This window comes from Ambystoma mexicanum, chromosome 7p (genome assembly GCF_040938575.1).
Source record: "Ambystoma mexicanum isolate Mex_15411 chromosome 7p, UKY_AmexF1_1, whole genome shotgun sequence".
NCBI classification, from domain to species: domain Eukaryota; kingdom Metazoa; phylum Chordata; class Amphibia; order Caudata; family Ambystomatidae; genus Ambystoma; species Ambystoma mexicanum.
Genome location: NC_090939.1, coordinates 387,975,087 through 387,995,035, shown reverse-complemented (window position 1 = coordinate 387,995,035; position 19,949 = coordinate 387,975,087).

Sequence of the window (19,949 nt, the reverse complement as noted above, 5' to 3'; positions counted from 1 at the left end):
CTAGTATATAATTCCACATCTTGGGACATATGAGGCCAGTAAGCATAATCTTTTAGTATTTCTAATGTTTTTTGTGAACCTCTATGGCCTGCAGTTATGGCATCATGTGCATGGTGTAGCATTAGTCCTCTGAATGAAAGGGGTACTACCCACTGTATTTGCCCTGTTATGGACTCTCTAATCATGAGCCCATCCTGTAATCTAATTCATGTTTTGTTCTTTAATAACACCCTCAACTCTTCTTTTCCCATACAATCTTTTTCTGTTACAGGATTTTGTTCAGGATCTATCAAATGATTATAATAGATTCCCAAAATTTGATCATTCTTTTGTGCCTCAATCAAATCTTGGTCTGGCGTGTCATGACTCCACTGCACCACCGGTTGATCTACCTCCTTTGGTGCTTTAGAACGTGTGACTGCATCAATTTGTATTTCACCCATTAAATAATCAATAGGTAGCAATTCTCCCATCACAGCCCCAATCTTAGCCAGATGGTCTGCCTTATCATTTCCCTCCTTATCCTCTCCTGGTGTTTTTAAATGCCCACGAATTTTTCTCCAATATATTGTTAAATTATTTTCTGACACCAATTTGTCTATGGCTTGTATCATTTTTCCATGTTTAAGTGGCTTTTTGTTGTATGTAACCATGCCTCTTGCTTTCCAACCAGGCAAATACTCCACAAAGCTATTCCGTGCATAGTCAGAATCAGTCACCAGGACAATTTCACTGAACTTTTTATCAACTGCAGTAGCAATTGCTTTATAGATGGCTGCCAATTCCGCCACCTGACTGCTTCTATCTCCAATCCTCATCCCTATACTGGGGACGCCTTCACATTTCAACCAGACATTTCCTATTCCTGCCACTAACTGTTTATTACTGTCATTTTCAATGTGAAAAGCACAACCATCCACATATACAGTTGGCAAATCCTTGCATGTTTTTTCATCAAAAGCTTTGTGTGATGATTGTTCAAATTCCTGCAAACTAGTTTCCACTTCCATTTCATTTGGTATTTGTTCAGCTGCACAGTCATGTAAGTCAGCTAACCCTTGAGCAATTGGGCTCTTTTTATTTTGTCCATATCTCACTTCTACGGGAAAACCTTGTAATGCCAGCGTCCATGAAGTGATTCTGGATTGCGCTAGATTGCCTGTTCTAATTCTTTTACTCTCTAAAAATTGCAAAGGTTGATGATTTGTTTCAATAATCACCTTTTCTCCCTGAACAATGGGGCGGAAATGTTGTAGCGCCCACACAGTGGTTAATAGGGCCTTTTCACATTCATTAAATCTCATTTCAACTTGGGAAAATGCCTTACTTGCATATGCAATGGTTTTGTGATTCAAATCGTGTTTTTGTGATAACACTGCTGACATACAATGTTCAGAAAAACCTATTTCTATGAAGAAATCCCTTTCCTTTATGGGGTATGCTAAACATGGTGCTTTTACAAGACATTCCTTCAATCTAGCCACTGCATCAGACTGCTCTCTTTCCCATCTCCAGGGAGTATTTAGTTTAAGCAGTTTAGTCAATGGTTGAGTGATTTCTGCATAATTCTCAATGAACTTTCTGTTATAGCCTGTCATCCCTAATAAACTTTTTACTCCTTTCACATTTTTAGGATCTTTTAATCTTTGTATGGCCTCTATTTTCTTCCTTTGTGGATTTAGCCCATGTTCAGTCACTTCATGCCCTAGAAAGTTCACTTTTTTCTTGCACCATTGTGCTTTTTGCAAAGATACTTTGGCGCCTGCTTTCTGCAATTGGCCAAGTATATGTCTTATTTCATCAAAATGGCTTTTTAGGCTTTCATTTTTTATCAGGACATCATCCACATAAACTATTGTTCCTCTTTCCGCTGCATCCGGCATGGCCTTTCTCAAAAATATGCCAAATTCACTCCCACTATTGATGTACCCGAATGGAGCTCTACGCCAGGCATATTGAGTCCTGTCAAATGTAAAGGAAAATAAGTGTTGTATCTCCTCTGCCAATGGCACACACCAATATCCAGAGGTGAGATCTAACGTGGTAAATACATTTGAACCATGTATCTGAGCTAGGCCCTGATCAATGAATGGTAGTGGCCATCTAGATACTGGTACTCTTTTATTTAACTCTCTTAAGTCTGCACACAGCCGCCATTGACCATTTGGCTTTAACACACCTAAAATAGGCGTATTGGATGTGCTATGAATGGGCCTAATTATTCCCCGTGATTCCAAATTTTTAATAATCTCTGCCAATGATTCTAAACATGCCAGCGGTAGTCTATACTGGCGTACAAACACTGGATTTCTGCTACAACCTTCTGGTAGTGTGGCCACATGTAAATCAGTTAAACCACAATCATAAGCATCTTTTGCAAATACATCCTTAAACTCCATAAATATTTCCCTCAGGTCGTTTCGATCCCCATCGCTGTCACATGCATCCGCTAAGGAGATCTGCTCTTCTACCATTCTGGAAAATTCTGGAAACTCTTCTGGTAAAGGAATCTCAGCGCTTTCCTCTAACTGTGTGGCTGTGTCTTTTTGTAGAGCTGCCACTTTTAAATATTTTGGCATATCAGCTTCCACTTCAATGGGCTGATTTCCTGTTTCATTTTCATTTAAATTAAATATTATGCAATCCTCTTGATGGCAGCACACTGTCTCATTTGAATCATAAGGATACACAGAATGAATTTTAAATATTCCTTTGGGCTGAGAGTCCAGGTGTTCTGGCAACTCGCCCTTGGCATCTACATATTTTTCAGGAATATTCCCAATCACCATGTTATTTAAATCTGCCGTATAATGTGATTTTTGTATGGCCATTCCTAATGGGGAGTTTTCCTCTAAATGAATATCCCGACAACCTTTATTATTTACCATGATTTTTACAGATCCCTCACCAATGTCTACCAATGGAATGTATTCATAATCCAGGCCTTGCTGTTTTATGGATTCATTCAGGCATACAAATGCATCAGAGCCTTTCATCTGCTGTCCATTTTTGCATTTCAGTGTTATTGCAAACTGTTTTGTAAATGCAGGAACAATAGTATTTTTCCTCATTTGTAATTCGACTGCATAAGGAACTAGTTGTGCACAATGATAAGCCCTTCTTTTGTCTTCAAATTCAGGTGCCGGACCACCTAGGCGTGACCATATTTTTTGATTAAGGAAATCTAACACCATACACATTCTGTGCATGATGTCATTGCCCATGTAAAATTCATTTTGTGCTCCACTCACTATCCATACATTATGGTAAATTATTTTCTGCCCAATGCTAATTTTAAGCATGCATCTGCCTGCAATTCGGTTTTCAAAGTCTGGACTGTCCAACCCAGAAACATATTGGTTTTTAATCCTAAATTTCGGGATTTCTTCCCTCTCCATAATTTTTTGCAACAATTTCTCATTAATGAAACTCCTTTCATGTTCAAGCGCTAAAGTGGCTTTTATTGTTTTAAGATAATCATTTATACCAACGTGAACCCATGGTTGCTCATCTTCCATGTGTATTTCTGCCAGAGTGGTAATGTGTTTTTCTGAATCTGTTTTAGGAACAATATTCTGTTTGCATGTATTCTCTTTTAAGTAAAAAAGTAATGTGTGCTCATCTATAGCAGTCTGCCAATCTTTCCTTGGGTCCAAGTATATTTGTACAGGTAGTTTTTCATTGTCGCTCTGATCTTTGTCTTGACACATTAATATAACAGTGACACTAGGTATGCAGCTATTCTGGAGATATACCTCCACAGCATCATTTGTTTTGGCAACGGTGTGACATTCTTTTATATTGCTGTTTTGTGATTTTAGTTTCTTAGGCCTCAATGGTTTTTTGGTTAAGGACCACAGCACTCCATTCACCCCATCTATGAGAGGAGACAATCTTTTCAGGCAATCTGTCCCCATCAGAAATGGAATTTCACAAATAGATGTGATCAATACCTCTTGTTTCATTCTGTGCTTTCCTATTTTTATGTCAACCTCAGTTACACCTATGATGGGCACCTCCTCCCCATTAAAGTTATGCACTGGGCCTTGATTTGCCTTCACTGTGATCTGACTCTGTGGAGGCCTCCCTTCATTGATACTCTTTACCAGCTCCTTGGACATAATTGTGGCCTGTGCGCCAGTGTCAATCATAGCGAAGGTGTGGCATTTTTCTTCTACAGTGATGGGTGCATAATATCTGTCCTCAACTTCCTCTAATACACATAAGAAATGTGAATTCTTACTGATTTCAGGGCTCACCTTTCTCAGGTCTTTTTCACTTTTGGCTAAGCACATTGGTAAATGAAAAGACATTTTTCCCTCCTTTTTACCCATTTCTGTGCGAGATATTTTATTCATTTCTCCATGATCAGAAGTTTTTTGGAGTGTGGCCACTGTTCGCCCATCCATCTGGGTAACATCAGAGACCACATTACAACCTTCCAACTGAACATGTGTAACAACATCATTCAGCAATTTGTCATTTTTTAATTCTGTGCATTTGTGATCATTTAGTGTAATACCAGCCCTTGCAGCCTCTTCAAGAATATGTGGCTCAAATAATTCTTCAGGTGATTGACTTGTACCCTCCTTGTGAGTATTTCCTTTTTCTGTCTGTGTTTGGTCATTGTTTTGCTTGCCCAGGGAAGGAGCTATGGCATCCCCACTTACTCCCTGTTCACTGGTATTCCCCATGCATGAGTCATTTTTCTTAAATCTGTCCCTTTGTTCTTTTGGAATTCCTAATGTTTCTTTTTCATTTGTGCAAATCTTTACTGTTTTATTTAGCTCTAAATTAAACCGTACCTCTTTTTTAGAAGTATTTGCACTTTCTATCACAATTTCATTTACTGGTACTTTCATTTTTAATCCATTAGTCACCTCAGAGTTGTCATGCAAAATTATATCAGAGCAATCTGTCATTTTGGCACTGCGATTATCATGAGTACTTAGTCACTTTTCGGAAGCCCCCCGGTCATTGCTATGGCCATCAGCCCCCTCTTTGGAAGGTTGTTTTTGCGCTGTATAGAGCTTTCCTATTTGCTCAGCTAACATTTTCACTTGGGCCTCAAGGCACTGGAACCTTTCCATCTCTCTAGGATCCTCTTTCTGTGGCCTAGGTCGATATTGGTTGTTTTCCCCCTGATTGGATCTATTCTGATACCTCTCAGGTGATTGATGTCGGTTGGGATGGTTTCTGAACTCTTGATTCATTTGTGGAGGGGAGCGGGTTGCACCCATCCTTTGATTATAGTCCCCTGGTGGGGAATCATTGTACTGGCGTGGATTGTAGTTCACGTTTTGCCTCATGTCCTGTCTCTCAGATTGTGGGTACTGGCCCCTATGTTGATTTCCATTATCATTAAATCGATCCACATATCGGGGCCTATCCTGATTACCATATATCATGGTGCTGGGATCAAACCTACTCTGTGTCCCCAATGACTGGTAGGGACCATCATTTCTTTGATCTTGATTTTGTCTCTGGTTATTGTTCATACCTGCCATATCAGGCCGATATCTTACCCGGGGTCTATCCCCTAAATATCTAGGGCTGATGTAGCTCTCTCTATTACTAGGATCATGTGTTTGGAACATTGGTACAGGAAATGGCGATCTTTGTTGATTACCCCTTTGTTCAGGTGTCACATTATTTTTACCTTGGCTTTGAGCAGACTCAAGGGACATTTTGGCTGACCTGATTTCCATTACTGTGGCTGAGGGTTCTTTAGATTTAGGCCTAGTATCTTTCATTTTATCACTTTCTCTACCCTGACAATAGAGTACCTCATATAGCTTAGTGCTTTGATGTACAATCCATTCAAGGGACTTGTCACGGTCAAATTCACGGACCAATTGGGATATGATGTCTTTCTGTAGCCCATAGAAGTATGCAGTTTTAAACTCATTGGAATTTGAGTCAAAAGATACATCAAAGCGAGAGAATGCTCTTTTTAAGTCTTGTAAAAATTGGCGAGGGGATGTATTAGGTCCAGCAGTAATTGTGTACGCGACTTTCTTTGCCTCCTGCAATGACTGAAAAGGAGAAAAATGACGCCTAATTTCTTTTTCAAACTCCAGCCATGTCATATTCTGCTGTTCATTTAATCCCCTTATGATGCTGGCCGTCGGGGCATCTAAAGTTAAATGAAAATATTGTCTGTACTGTTCCCTAGGTATCTGGAGTGCTTTAAAAATGTCATGCACCGCTTCTAAGTGATCCTCAATGCAGCATTCACCTCCCTTTTTAAATGGTTTGATCAGGGCTTTAATGGATTTCATTATTTTTATGGGGCTACTTGTTGCAATGCATGGAATTGCACTATTTTGTGAGTCAATCCTGTTTTCAGGTGTATGAGATTGGTGACTGCCCCCAATGGGAGTATCAAATCCCCCAAGGGCGCTGCAACCAAGTTCAGTCACCGGCCCAGTCACTGGGGCACTAGCTCTTTGGGCAGAGCTAGAATTCACCTCCACTCCATTGAATGTGGTACCCTGCCGCCTCTCCTGGGACCTGGGAATGCACATTTGCTGTTCTAAGTCCTTACACTTTTTAAGGAGTCTAGTTGCTTCATTCTGCAAATAATTATTTTCATCGCTCATTTTATTAATCGCCTCCTGCATGTCGCACATTTGCATTTGGCATTCATTGAACTCTTTATTTCCTTTGTCTCTTTCTTGAATCATTTTAATCATTTCTTGTTCTGCACTCTGGAGATCACCTTCTTTTTCACAATGTTCTTTTTGTAAAATCTGCATTTCTGAAACAACCTCATCTTTATCCTGCCTAATGTGATCCACTAAGGCTTTTAAGTGTGTCAATTCTTGCTCACTATCTTCAAATTGTTTCTTGCTTTTGGATAACTGAGTATCAAAGTCTCTGCATTTTAATTGTATGTCTTTTTGGCATACCTCCAATTCTGCTCTCAACATTTCCTGATTTTTACTTGCCCCCTCTAATTCAGTCTTTAACCTGTTAATTAGCTGAGTATCATTCTCTTGCATTCGCAGGGACTTGTTTAAAATAAACCATATTTTGCCGCATAGCCGTATTAAACAGTCTTTCTCTGCACTTTTATCGGCTGCATTCAATAATCTTGTAAGGCAGACCTGAATTATGCTGCCTTCTGCAAAAATATTGTCTAGTTTTTCTTTCTGCACCTCACCCTGAATGCGGTTACTCCATTCTAACGTGCTATTCGAAGACCAATTCCCATGTGCAAATAACTTTGCCTCTAAATATTGCACTAGATCTGAGAATGTGGTTTCCCTTTGTGACATTCTGAAATTCGTTTTTAGTGGCACACTGCTATTATAAAATTGGTTCCCTTTAATGTGCAAATGGCAGTGTGAGACACGCTTGCCACGCCCAGTAGGTACTCTATGATCACTTTCCCGGCCTGCAACGCACCATAAATATGTAGGGTATTTTGTGGAGATTTGGGGCCTGACGGTATTTTATTACCGCCGAAAAATAACTTAGCAATAATCACTCTTTGTATTCAGATTTGGCCATGTGCAACAATAATACAATGGACATGCATTATTTCAGCACCCAGACCTGCATATTTGGTATACGTGGTTGGTGTTATTTTGGTGAGCATAATTCCCTTGTTTTATTTGTGGCCCCAATGTCCAGAATCCCTTATCTTTGCTTAGATTTTTCGTGTGATCACTAGAGAGACCTCAGACCTGCATTCTAGGAATACCACATTTCCAGTGATAGTGTTGGTGTGCCACCATGGGCGAACTCACTGACTTATTTACGACAGAGAGCTATATGTGGTAGTCTTGTGGTAATTTCCACTACCTTATATACGGTAGGGAGCTATGTTCAGAGAGTCTCTCTTCCCGTTGGCTCATGTACCTCCAACGAGCTATGCTACAGTCACTCACAATTATTCATACTGATTCTGACATGCACACATCTGTCTTAAAATGACCATTGCACTGTTTAAAAATCTCCCCACATCATCGGCATTGTAATGGTAAATAGAAAATAAAACACCCGTCTGTTTTCAAATATTTTCTGTATTATAAAAGCTGCATTTAGACACGATCTCATTCTTTACAGAAATAAATAAAATGGTACAGTCAAAGCATTGTCTATGACACACTGCAAAGAGCGTGGCGGAGAACAGAACTCAAATTGCAACATTGGTATTTGATTAAGACACGCACAGGAATCCTACACTGACTGCATATTACCGTACACACTCAGCTCCCACACTTCTCATTACCTTATCTTTTTAGTTGTTCTCTTTGTGAATGTGGCTCTCTTGGATTAACTCCAGCAAAAAGGAACGCTTGCCTTCTCAAGCCGGGGTCATTGCCTGGAATTCTCAGCTTTTTCAGATAGGAATGCCTCAGCCAGTGGAAAGGTTTTTCTTTCAGCCCTCCCCAATCTCGACTGCAGCAGGACACAGGAATCTGCATTCAGTCAGGACCCCACAGCCAGGTCTTCTCCCCAGTAGTGCAGAAAGATGTCTGCCTGTCTTTTTCCCTGATACTGCCCACTAAAACTTTCCTCTCAGCCCTCTGTATGACGTGTCCCAATGAAATCCATCATCTCTCATCCTCCTACTCTTCAACAATAGCTTCGCTTATACATTTGCAATTGTTGCAAATCTGACTTCCTTCTTCCTGCAGTTACTGTGCACAAAAACACGGAGAATCAGGCAGAGAAGAGAAGAGAAAAAAATCTGCACACACATTTAAATGGTTTTCAGAGTATGCCTAATTCTGCAGTGGAGAACACATTTTATTAGTGGGTTATATTAAATAAGGTTTTATTAGTCAGGTTAATGGTTAATAGGTTAGCTGTTAATTTTCAAATGTGTCTCTCGCACCATAGGCATTTCAGGTGAAAAATAGTGTGCATTTTTAAATGAACACGTGTGCTTTTAACTGTAAAAATAGATTTTCATCTTATATGTTAAAATCGTTTTTGACTGAATAGCCTGTCTTTCCTTGTTAATCTGGTAACCCATATAGCAATGCACCGCACCCTTGTGGTGGTGCTGCAAAAAAAAAGTGCTACTTGTGCAGTAGTGCTGTACTCTGTGCTGTAACATGCCAAATATCCTTACAATAGCCATGAAGTGCAACTATACTCCTGGCCATGCCAATGTAGATGCTGTTTAATTAGAGCAAATCATCCGCACATGCTATCCAGGGTATACGATTGCCTGCCATATATAAATTAGGGTGCTAGGACCACGTTACGTAAATATCCCACTAGTAACATTGCCCCGCAGAAGAACTCTCACTACAGAATCCAATGCCTTTGTAAAATCAATAAACAGGGCGTATAGTGTAGGTATCCCTTTCTTCGGGGTTGCCTTTATTAGCAGATGTAACGTCAATACATTATGAATGGTTGAGGGCCTCTTTTGAAATCACATTTGTAAAGGGTTTAACATATTCTAACTGTTGATGCATAGTCATCCAACAGTTCCAGTAACCGATATTTCACCGGATTCATATGCTCACCTTTTTTAAAAACAGGCATTAGAGCATTGGGTTTCCAAGATTGAGTTTTATTTTTCTTATTCGTAATGTCTTCTCAAACAGATGATTTAATAAACTCGCCCAAATTCGGGTTGCTTCTTAAGTACAGCATTAGATAGGCCATGAGACCCCATGCACAGGATAGTTTTAAGATAGAATAGAACACAATAAAACAATACTTAAAACACATATATGTTATGAACAATATTACACATTAAAATCATCATTAAAATTCTTCCAAGTTCAGTGCTTAAATAAAATATGTGATTCCTATAACTATTGGTGTAGTGTGTCTTGACAGACAGTAGTGCCAAATAACGTCTTCATTCACTCATGAGAAAAGAAGGAACAACTTTTTCAAGTATACCCTTTGCACCTTGCCCAATGCAACACAATCCATTACCCAATGTTTAGTTGTTTCCAATGTTCCTGCTTGTTTGCAAAACCTACAGGAACCTTGATCAGGGGAAATCGTACCATATCATATCACAATTTGTTTAGAGTGCAATTCTTCCTGGTATATACTGAAATACAGGGCTAATACACCCCTCTTTTTAGCATCATCCCTCAAATGTACAGAGATGGATGTCATTCCAAAGTCATCATCCAATCATGTTGATAAAGCAGTGACTTTACTCTAACTGGATGATCTATCAAGACATGCGTGGAGCAACCTATTTAATATAGAATCGTTTTATGTTAGTCCTGTAAGGCTTTTATCCTAGTACAGCATTGCTTTGCATAACAAATATTACAATCTACAAATAGGGATTCCTCCACCGGACAAATAATATTTCGTAAAAGTGATAACAATTTCCAATAAGCTCTTGACTTTAGTGAGACCATACACAATTAATATCTTATTGCTACCACTGGAAAGCTATTTAGCAAATTCAGTGTTTGTTTCCAAATTCTTCCCTCAAAGATAGACAAATCAGGGTAGCTAACGAGTAGGTTAGGAATCATTTTAGCTTCATAATACCTAATGACTGCTTTCAACGAAAACTTTCCAAATTTGATGTCAATCATTTTCAATTGCACAGATAACTTGAAAGCACACTCATTCAACCAGACATAAATATTACTCCAAGAAGATCTCGCATTCACAAGAAAATCCCTAATAAATGAGCAAATCAATGCTTGAAACAGCTGTATTTCTAATATACCACTTAAAACTGCATTTCTTCCTACAATTGCAATTCATATTATTATTTGAGATTTGCAGGATTAACAATAAGAGGAAGATCTTCCATGTACAATACAAATCAGATAATCAAGCATTGAAGCCCAATTGGAGTAACATCACACAACAAAAATAATAATCTGCATAAGTAAGCCATCAATAACGCACAATATGCAGTATAGTAGAAATAAATGATGCTGTGCACAGGGCATCTTCGATATCAGTAATATATAGATTAAGAAGACAGGGAGCAAGAAGGCATCCCTGTCTTACCCCTTCGCAGTAGATATTTTATGTGATGAGTTCCCCCCATTGTTTAATCAAACTTGGATAACCATTCTTGAATGTAAACCAATCATTAATTTAAGTAGGCCTGTCGGAATACCCCAAGCTCGTAGTTTCAACCATAAAAGCCCACAGTCCAGGGCCTCAAAAGCTGTGGTCAAGTCAAGGGAAGCCATGTATATTGAATCATATTTCATTCCCCAGGCCAATTGTTGGACACAATTGATCGCAAGCCCATTTACTGATGCCCCATTTGACACCTGAAGCCTGTCTGCCATTTGGAAATTCTTCCAGTTTCTGTAGCCCAGGCCTCAAGATGACTAAGCACAATCAGCGCAAATACCTTACTATTTGCGTTGAGTAACGCTATCGGGTGATACCTAGCAGGGCTCCCTCTATCCCCACTTTTAAAGAATAGAGTCTTTGCCCAAAACCTCCTAATTTAAATACATGATTAGCTAATCCACTAGCTCCAGGTGCGCGTGAAGAACTAATATAATTCAGCACCCTAAAAATAGTCTTTTCCCCTATATCTAAAGATGACACTTCTTGGATATCTGAGGCAAGATCTTCGGAGCCCCACCGTGACTCAGTCCTGTCTGCAAAATCCTGACCAAAATACAACACCCAGTCTGCCTCGGATACTCCATTGATTCAGGCAAGAGACTGGGGAGCTTCACTATTATTAATAATTCGCCAGAAGGCTTGTGAATTCTTATCTTTTAAAGACATTAACATTGCTTCCCCATCCAACTGCACTATTTTTGCTTTTGATTGTCTCACACAATTTCTGGAAACTTGCAGAATTTTCCTTATCCGGTCCCTCGTTTTGACAGCACCAATATTTCCACAACATGTGCAAGCAATTGCCGCATCTCCCTATATATTCAGATTCCAAGGTGTGGAAACTGAAGGATTCTTTTCTACAATTTTTTATTGCTCATGACTAAAATGTTCCAGAATACAAGTATACCACACGTATACATTAATGGGGTTAATTTTAAGATTTTCCAATGAGCCTCTAAATTGGTTTAGCATAATAAGTATGCATTATTTAGCCCATTTTAATAGTTTAATTTGGCCTTTTTTATTAAAAGACACCTTGTCCAGCTCACTCAGCGAGGCCCTACGCCAGATGTTCTAGAAATATTGTCACAATGTGCATTTTTCCCCTGCAATGTATGCATATTTGTCTGACTGGATTTACAATATTATTACTACCATGTGTAGTTTGTGTTTTCCAGGGACCATGATGGCATCAGGAAAAAGATCATGATGTAATACAAGTTCTTGTTCTACATTGTCTCCTTTGTAGAAACTAATCCAGTCATGTAACATTCAAACCAATAAATCCTATTACCTCTCTGATTTACCTCTGTCTCTCCAATATTAGTTGGTTTAGTGAATAACTGGCCCAAGTAAAGTGTTAATTTTACTATGCCATGATGGCTGAATTTGTTATCTATTACATTTAACGACCTTACTCTAGTGAAAACTATTGAATGTATGAAGAAATAATCAAAAGTCGCCTGTTTATTACACATGGACCATCTACAATTGCCAGGCTTATCATCCTTTATTCTAGCATTACTAATAATAAGATTCCAAACCGCCATGAAATCCAACCACATCTTACCTTGCTCATTCCTTTTAGCATATTAGTATTTTATCTGAATTGCCTTTCAAAGGTCTAAAAACAGTTCTACATTAACACTTTAATGTGTTTGTACATTGGCATCTTTTCTGGAGCTAACTTTAAATTTGAGTTGTTATACTGTGTTAGGAAATACTTTATCAGGGCTACCGCTGTACTCAAGTTTTCAAAGTCCAGTTTTTGCAATCGACAAATATGTGTAATAGCAGTTAGAAAAACATATCACCATCCCGAAAGAAATTACCAAGCACTTTATTTCCGACAAAATGTTCCAAGTTACACATCAGTCCTGCAACTACCCACTGTACATGGTGAGAAAAGTCATACTATTTCTGAATGCTCAGCATAAAGCTAAGGTAGACAAACACATAAGCCTCTACACCTATGTGATTCACAACCTAAAATGCTACAAAGGAATGTTTCCTCCCTAACAACTAGGTCCACACACCCATAGCACCCCACCCTACCTGACAATCAGTGATCTGCTCCTCACTGTTTCCTCCCGTCGTTGCTCTTATATCGCTTGATTATCGCTATGATTGCAAAGCACTCTGAAGCTAGGTCCACACTGAATAAATGCCATAAAATTATAATAAGAATTATAATAATAAAATGCAGAGTGATTAGACACCTCTTCAACTTGAAAAATCATAACCGCGATTATGAAGCAATTATCTTCCTCCATTGTATTACAATTCAACACGTAGTTGACACCAATGAAATTTGAATAAGCCACAGAGCAGTGCAAGCTGAGGATCCAAACTACTACCCGTCATCTGGCGTAAAGCCCTGCAAGGAATTACATTATCAAAAACCAGCATTCTGCAACAATTCACCCCAACCCAAAAGAAAAACCTATGGAAACAAACTGATTTCCTGCAGCACTTTGTAAAAGATTGTCCTATCCATCAAGAAAAAAGAAAGCCATCTAAAATTCCAGAAAGCCTTTGAGACATTGCTCTTCCAAAGTAGAGTTCACCAGGCACATACCACTTAGTGACATTAACTATTGAATATCAAAAAGAGATTGTAATGAGGGTACAAATCCAGGGTTGTTTACGTGTTACACTGTGCCACTATCCTTCTGCTCCCCAGTTTACCCTCACCTATTGTTGATACTCGAACTAATGACCCACTCTCCCCAACTTCCCTTCCTTCAGCCAACACACTGAATGTGTTCTGAAGTGTTTGTATGTCTACTTTCGCCAATGTGGACTTCCCCCAATGACGTATAGAGTGTTCTGTTACTTACCAAATCTAGGTCTGCTCTTAATAATAATAATAATAATAATAATAATAATATTTTAATAATGTGTATGTTTATATTACAGAAGATGGCATTCTTTTTTGCTAGAGTAGTTGTTCATATATGCTTGCATACATATAGATGTTTCAGTGTATTGTGAAGATAATTATTATCACGCTAACAGCTATTAGATTGCATTTATTTTCTGTACAGAAGGTACCTGTATTCATGTGGAATGTTGTAGGTGACTTCCCCAGCAATGAAAGGTGCATGACCACATTTAATGTTGTCGATGTATTTTCAATTAAACAGAATGTTCAGGTTGCGGACTGGCTGTTTCTTGTCCCAGATGTTGGGGTGGGGTTGTCATGGCGGGGGCTATTGCATCAGGGATATTTCTAAGTAAAAATACTATAACGTTAGAAATGTAGATGTGTAGAAGTAATTGCAAAGCATCGTCAGGTACCTTATCCACGTAGTGTCAATATGCTCAGTTCCAGAAGATGTCAACTTGGGCTGACAAACAAAAAGAGCAATTTTCCACCTCTTTAAAACAACATGGTTATTTATAATCAACCATTAGAAATGTACATATATGATATGTGGTACACAAATCACAGTTTGAATATCCAATAATTCACTCAGACCGCCTTTGATCACTTGTAAAAGGACAATCCAGTATTGTTCTTTTTGTTGTCAAAATGCTTTCCACCACTATGCATCATCATATTCAACTAGTCTGCTGCAGGGCTTTGCTTGAATTCTAAAGTGGTCTACAGCCATTGTCTTGCACACCTTAAGTGATATTTTCCCAATGTAAATCAACCCATGCCCTTGTTTGAGGGAATGTTTCACTGCCCTTTGGAAAAACCAGTCCTGCAAATGTATTTTCTTGCACTGCATAAATTCAGTTGTGTCAATACAATTACTTTTGATCCTAATACATTTTCCAAAGTGTAAAGAAAATCAGGAAACTGGCTGGATAAAAGTTCCCAAAATGCAAAATAATCTTCTGTTCCGTAGGTTTAGAATATACATCAATTCAAAGGGTGCATACTATAGTGTCTGATCCATAAATAAAAAGATACACTTTCTCTAAACTATGGGTCCGATTCATGGAATTGTTTGCACGGTTCAGAGTGACTTTGCACTGCTGAAAAGTGACTTTGCACTGCAACACAAACCCTTATTCATGGAACTCTGCAAAGTGTATTTTGTCAGTACAAAATGAACTTTGCACTGACTTAGCACTGTAAAAACACACTTTGCACAGTTCCATGAATCAGGGTTTGTGTCGGCAGTGCACAGCAACTTTTCAGCAGTGCAAAGTCACTCTGAACTGTGCAAAACATTCCATGAATCAGCCCATGTTAGGAAGAATTCTCCAGAATGGCTAGTTTCCCTTACCTGTTGAGTCCCTCAGCAGCTTTGCTGGATTTCCAGGGTTTAAGTTTTCTACCTGGTAAGAGTGTGAGCCTTTTGTTCCCACTCTTACATGTGTTTTGCTGTGTGTTGTACAGTTTTGTGCTCATGGACTATGGAGTCTCACCCACTCCATAGGCATAATCTTTTTACTGTGTGTCACACAGCACCTTTACTGCAGTGTCACACGGTTGTCTTGTAGAGGAGGTCCCAAATAAAGCCTGCACTCCAATCGTCCATTTTGAAGTTCCAGGAACGTTTACACCGAGATATGTGATGTATGATGAGCAAATAAACCAGCAGAGAGCCGAAGTGGGCTCTGCCCAGTACCTATTAGAAGAACTGCATCTATTGATGTACCAATACCAAGAACACCATGGACAGTAAGGTACCCATTGAGAAAACCTTATCAACAAATGAAACGAAATGAAGATTGTCTGTGTACAGTCCCTGAAGAAACCAAAAAGGCCTTAATAGAAGACGAATGGCGATGTCATGAGGGCCCGGACTGCCTTGTAGATAGAAGAAATGACAACCAGAGATTGATGCAAAGAGAAGAAACAACATGAATAAGGATTTCGTGAACTTAAAGTAAAAGAACAATGTCAAATGGAAGAAGTTTAAGCTGTAAGCAAGATGAAGATATTAGACCAGTGTACACCTGTAAATATGCTTGGAACCGCAAGACAGCTAAGAAAACAGTTGCTATGCTTAGTAGAAGAATAGTACGGCAGGTGCCATTATACATAATCTACCTCAAACGAAGCACCTTATTATAAGACTATTTCCACTTTGCACAAGAAGCAGAATCAACCCAGGTTACTAAAAGCCATAAGAGAAAAGCTTCACATTTAAGCAAAAATGAGAAGAGACGGCTGAAATTAAACTCGTTCCAGGTGAACCAAGGTCATACCAATAGAAGAAACGAACAGTAACTACATCTAATTGAAACTAAGAACAGAATATCCTGCCTCTGATAAGAAGGCGAAGGCAGGTGGCGGGTGAAACGAAAATCAAATACAGAAATTGATGAAAAGAGGCAAATTCACAGGGTCTGAATCACGTGACCAGCCAAGAGAGAAGATGACGAGAGCTCACACCTACGCCTGGCACCAGGCCAGATGAAGATATCTGACCCTTTTCCAGACAGAAGATGCAGTCTCGAGACCAACCACAGTGAAATAATTGACACATTGCTACTAAAGTTATGATTGATTGCAGCAAGGACTGGAGGACGGCCAGGTAACTAAGGGGTAGCTCACACCTGGCCAACCATTCTGTGTGCTGCTAAGCAAAGTAGAAAAGTATGCATGGGGTTGGTGCCAACCCAATCACAATGGACCAAATAATCTAGGGTCCTATAGTTAGTAGAACCAATAGGACGTATTACTTTTAGTGACGTCTGGAGTAGTCATTTTGGAGGATGGGCTTAGATGCCCACCTGACAGTGTTTACCCAATATCCTCACTCCATTACCATATACAGATATAGTACCTATAGTAAAGTTACCTTTTCCTATCCAATAGAATTGCATGTTAACTTTTGAGTGTTACACGTCAATGATGACGAGTTATGAGTATAAACGTTACAACTTGTATGAAGTTTGTTGGATTTGAAGGGAGAAGGAAGATTGGAACATTGTTGATATTCATCACTCCCCGTTTTCTGTACTTGTCATTAAATGGACTCCCTTTGCCAAACCGTTTGAGTTGTCCTTATTGATTGGTGCTGGAGTAATAAATCTGCACCCCGATTCATCTCACAGGTGCTGCTATCTTGTCTTAAAGTGCTTCTGAGCAAACTCTAATCTATGGGCCGGTCGGGGGTCTCAGAGTACACTTGGTAGCAGAGTATGGTTATCAATTATCGATTAGAATAAGACACCCAATTGACCATCAACATAAAGTAACTCTAGGTCCTCGGCAATATCACGTTTCCTTTGCCATTCCGCTGAGTAGACCGTGAAGCTCCCCGTAGACAGTGGTAGATTAAAGATAAAAAATCTGCAGAACGAGGTCTGAAGGGACCCGTGTTACCCACCTAACCCCTTCCCACTCCTATGGGCAGCTGAGCAGGAGAAAAGCCGAAGAAGGTGGTGATGAAGGCGGTGATCCCGAGGGTCCAGGGAGGAAATATGCGAACGGTGAGTGAAAAAGTCTATTGCTTTGGCAAAAGTGCATGCCTTAGAAACAAGTAAGGGAAAAGGTAACAGAGGGAGGCGGGAAAACAAAATATAGCAAGAAGTAGAGAAGAATGTACATATAGGGGGAAGGGAGTAATGACTCAAGAAAAAATTAAGTAGATAAAGTGAAGATACCGGGGAAGACACCCGAGAAGAGAGAGGTTACCGGGGAGGACACCCGAGAAGAGAGAGGATTTGCCTTATTCCTACGCTTAATATAGAGGCTAGAAGAAACTTGTATCCAGAGTCCCAAATAAAGGGGAACGAATAGACTACCACTGCGATTAAAGGTGCAATGAAAGGGATAAGTTTAATCCCCATGTCGGGGTAGTTTTAGAGGCAGAGATACGTGTGACCAGCTAGAGTTTGTCTAGTCTGTTAACATCTGTCTTATGTGTTGACTGTTGTGACGTCATAGGACAGAACATTTTCCTTCAAGGAACCAGCATAAAAACTGTGCGATTGGATATTTGGCAGGTTTTAGAAGATAACCTGATGTTTTTTGAGTTAAATAGAAGATATAAAATTTTGTGAAAAAATCAGGAATAGAGCTTGCAGTGATTGGTGCTCGCTCATATTGGTGGAATTGTTTAAGTCACTTGAAAATTTGACAAAGTGTTATATAAAGGGAAAGGGAACAGATTTAAGCATGGAGGACATAACTCCACTAGCACACCTGTGCAAACAGTTGCCGAAACATGCACCAAAGTTTAAAAAAATACAATGGAGAATGGGTTAAAGGAACCGCCCACAAAATTTTTATGGCTTGGCCGCAGGGCGGGTCCTTATCTAAAGCTGTCTTGCAACACATGACAACATACTTGCACGCCACATACACGGGCAAAAAGCTGGACAAACGCCTGGCTATTCTAGAGATTTGGAAAATGTATGTACAAGGAAAGGAAGAGGAGCCGCCAATAGATTGGTTATTTAATGTATGTACAGAGAGCGGTGAGACGCCAAACACGCCACCTGCCCCGTCTGAAGCGGAAATTGAAAACAATAAGCACGAGGGGTTATACCCACTGAGAGAACTTAAAGCAGCCACGGGGTATAGCAACACAGCGTATGAGTCACCTGCGCAAAGTAGTGATGAAAAGGTAAAGATAAACATAAGGATATGACCTCCACAGTCCCAGGCGACAAGGAGAGATGCGATGAAGAGATGAGGGACCAGACACAGACAAGTGCATCTCTCGATAAGTAGAGAGAAGGTAAAAGATGGAAAGGAAGCGAAGAGAGAACTGATGAGATAACATTTGCAAAGAACAAATGGGTGGGAGGCCAGATTCTATTGAAACTCAATGGCAAAGGCATGGATGATGCAAAGCAAAAGGAGAGGTTAGATGATGTACAGAGAAGGGAGAAGGAGAAAGAAAAAGGATTAAAAGAGAAAAGAATGAGGAAAAAAGATAGACAGAGACAAGAACAGTTATATCGTGAACAGCTAGATAGGCAGCACGATCGCAAACAGAGAGCAGCCAATGATCAAGACAGGCAGGAGCAGCATACATTAGAGGAAGAGCAAAGAATAAGAGAGAAAAGAATAAAGAGATGAAGGGATTAGGAAATTCAAAGGGCAAATGAATGTAGAGATGTAAAGAAAGAGGAAGAAGATAGGGTCAGAGAAGAGGCGAGGAAGCGCAGAGAATTCGATGACGATGTAGAACGTAAGCGAAGACAGAGAGCACGCGATCTTGAATGTCTGGAGAGAGAGGTTAAGAAACCTGAGCCAGTAGTAGATTGGGAAGACATCGGAGAATTCTTTCCTAAGTACGATTCAGTACCAAGCACGTCTAGAGCGAATATTGAAGATGACTTCGACACCAGAAGCATCGGAGAAACAATCGATAGAATATATGACGAAATGGGGTTAGAACGAATACCCCAAGGGGAAGGGGAAGATGAGCGCCTAGAGAGTACTCAGCTTTATGACACTGAGGATGTCTCCCAAAGTAGTGTGAATAGAGAACTAGCCCTGGATAGATTAGAGCGCGAGGAGAAGGAGGAAGATAGAAACGGCGAAAGACGATTCCCAAGGGGAAAAGGGATAAAATGGTCAGACACTAGTGAGTCTGCACTGAGGGCATCAGAGTCAGCCACACAGTCAGACCGACACGAAGAAGTACCTCATGGTCAGAAGGGGATGTCTCCACTGCCCTCTGTGAGCAGACTTAGGACATTGCCAGGCAGGAGGCGATGCAAGAACATTACCCCTGCAATAGACAGGAGAACAATGAGAGAAAAGAGAGAGGGCTATGCATCCCAATTTCCGTTACTAGAGAAGGGGAGCAAGACCACAATATATTCCATGGCCACACATGGATCGAGAAAATTTGAAAAACAAGCTTCCAATGTTGACATCGGGAGCCGGTAAATGGATACACGAGTTAGAAAAAATGACAGGAGGGAACATGTTAGCCACAGGGGATATCAAAGATCTCCTAATCGCCATACTTGGTGAGAGA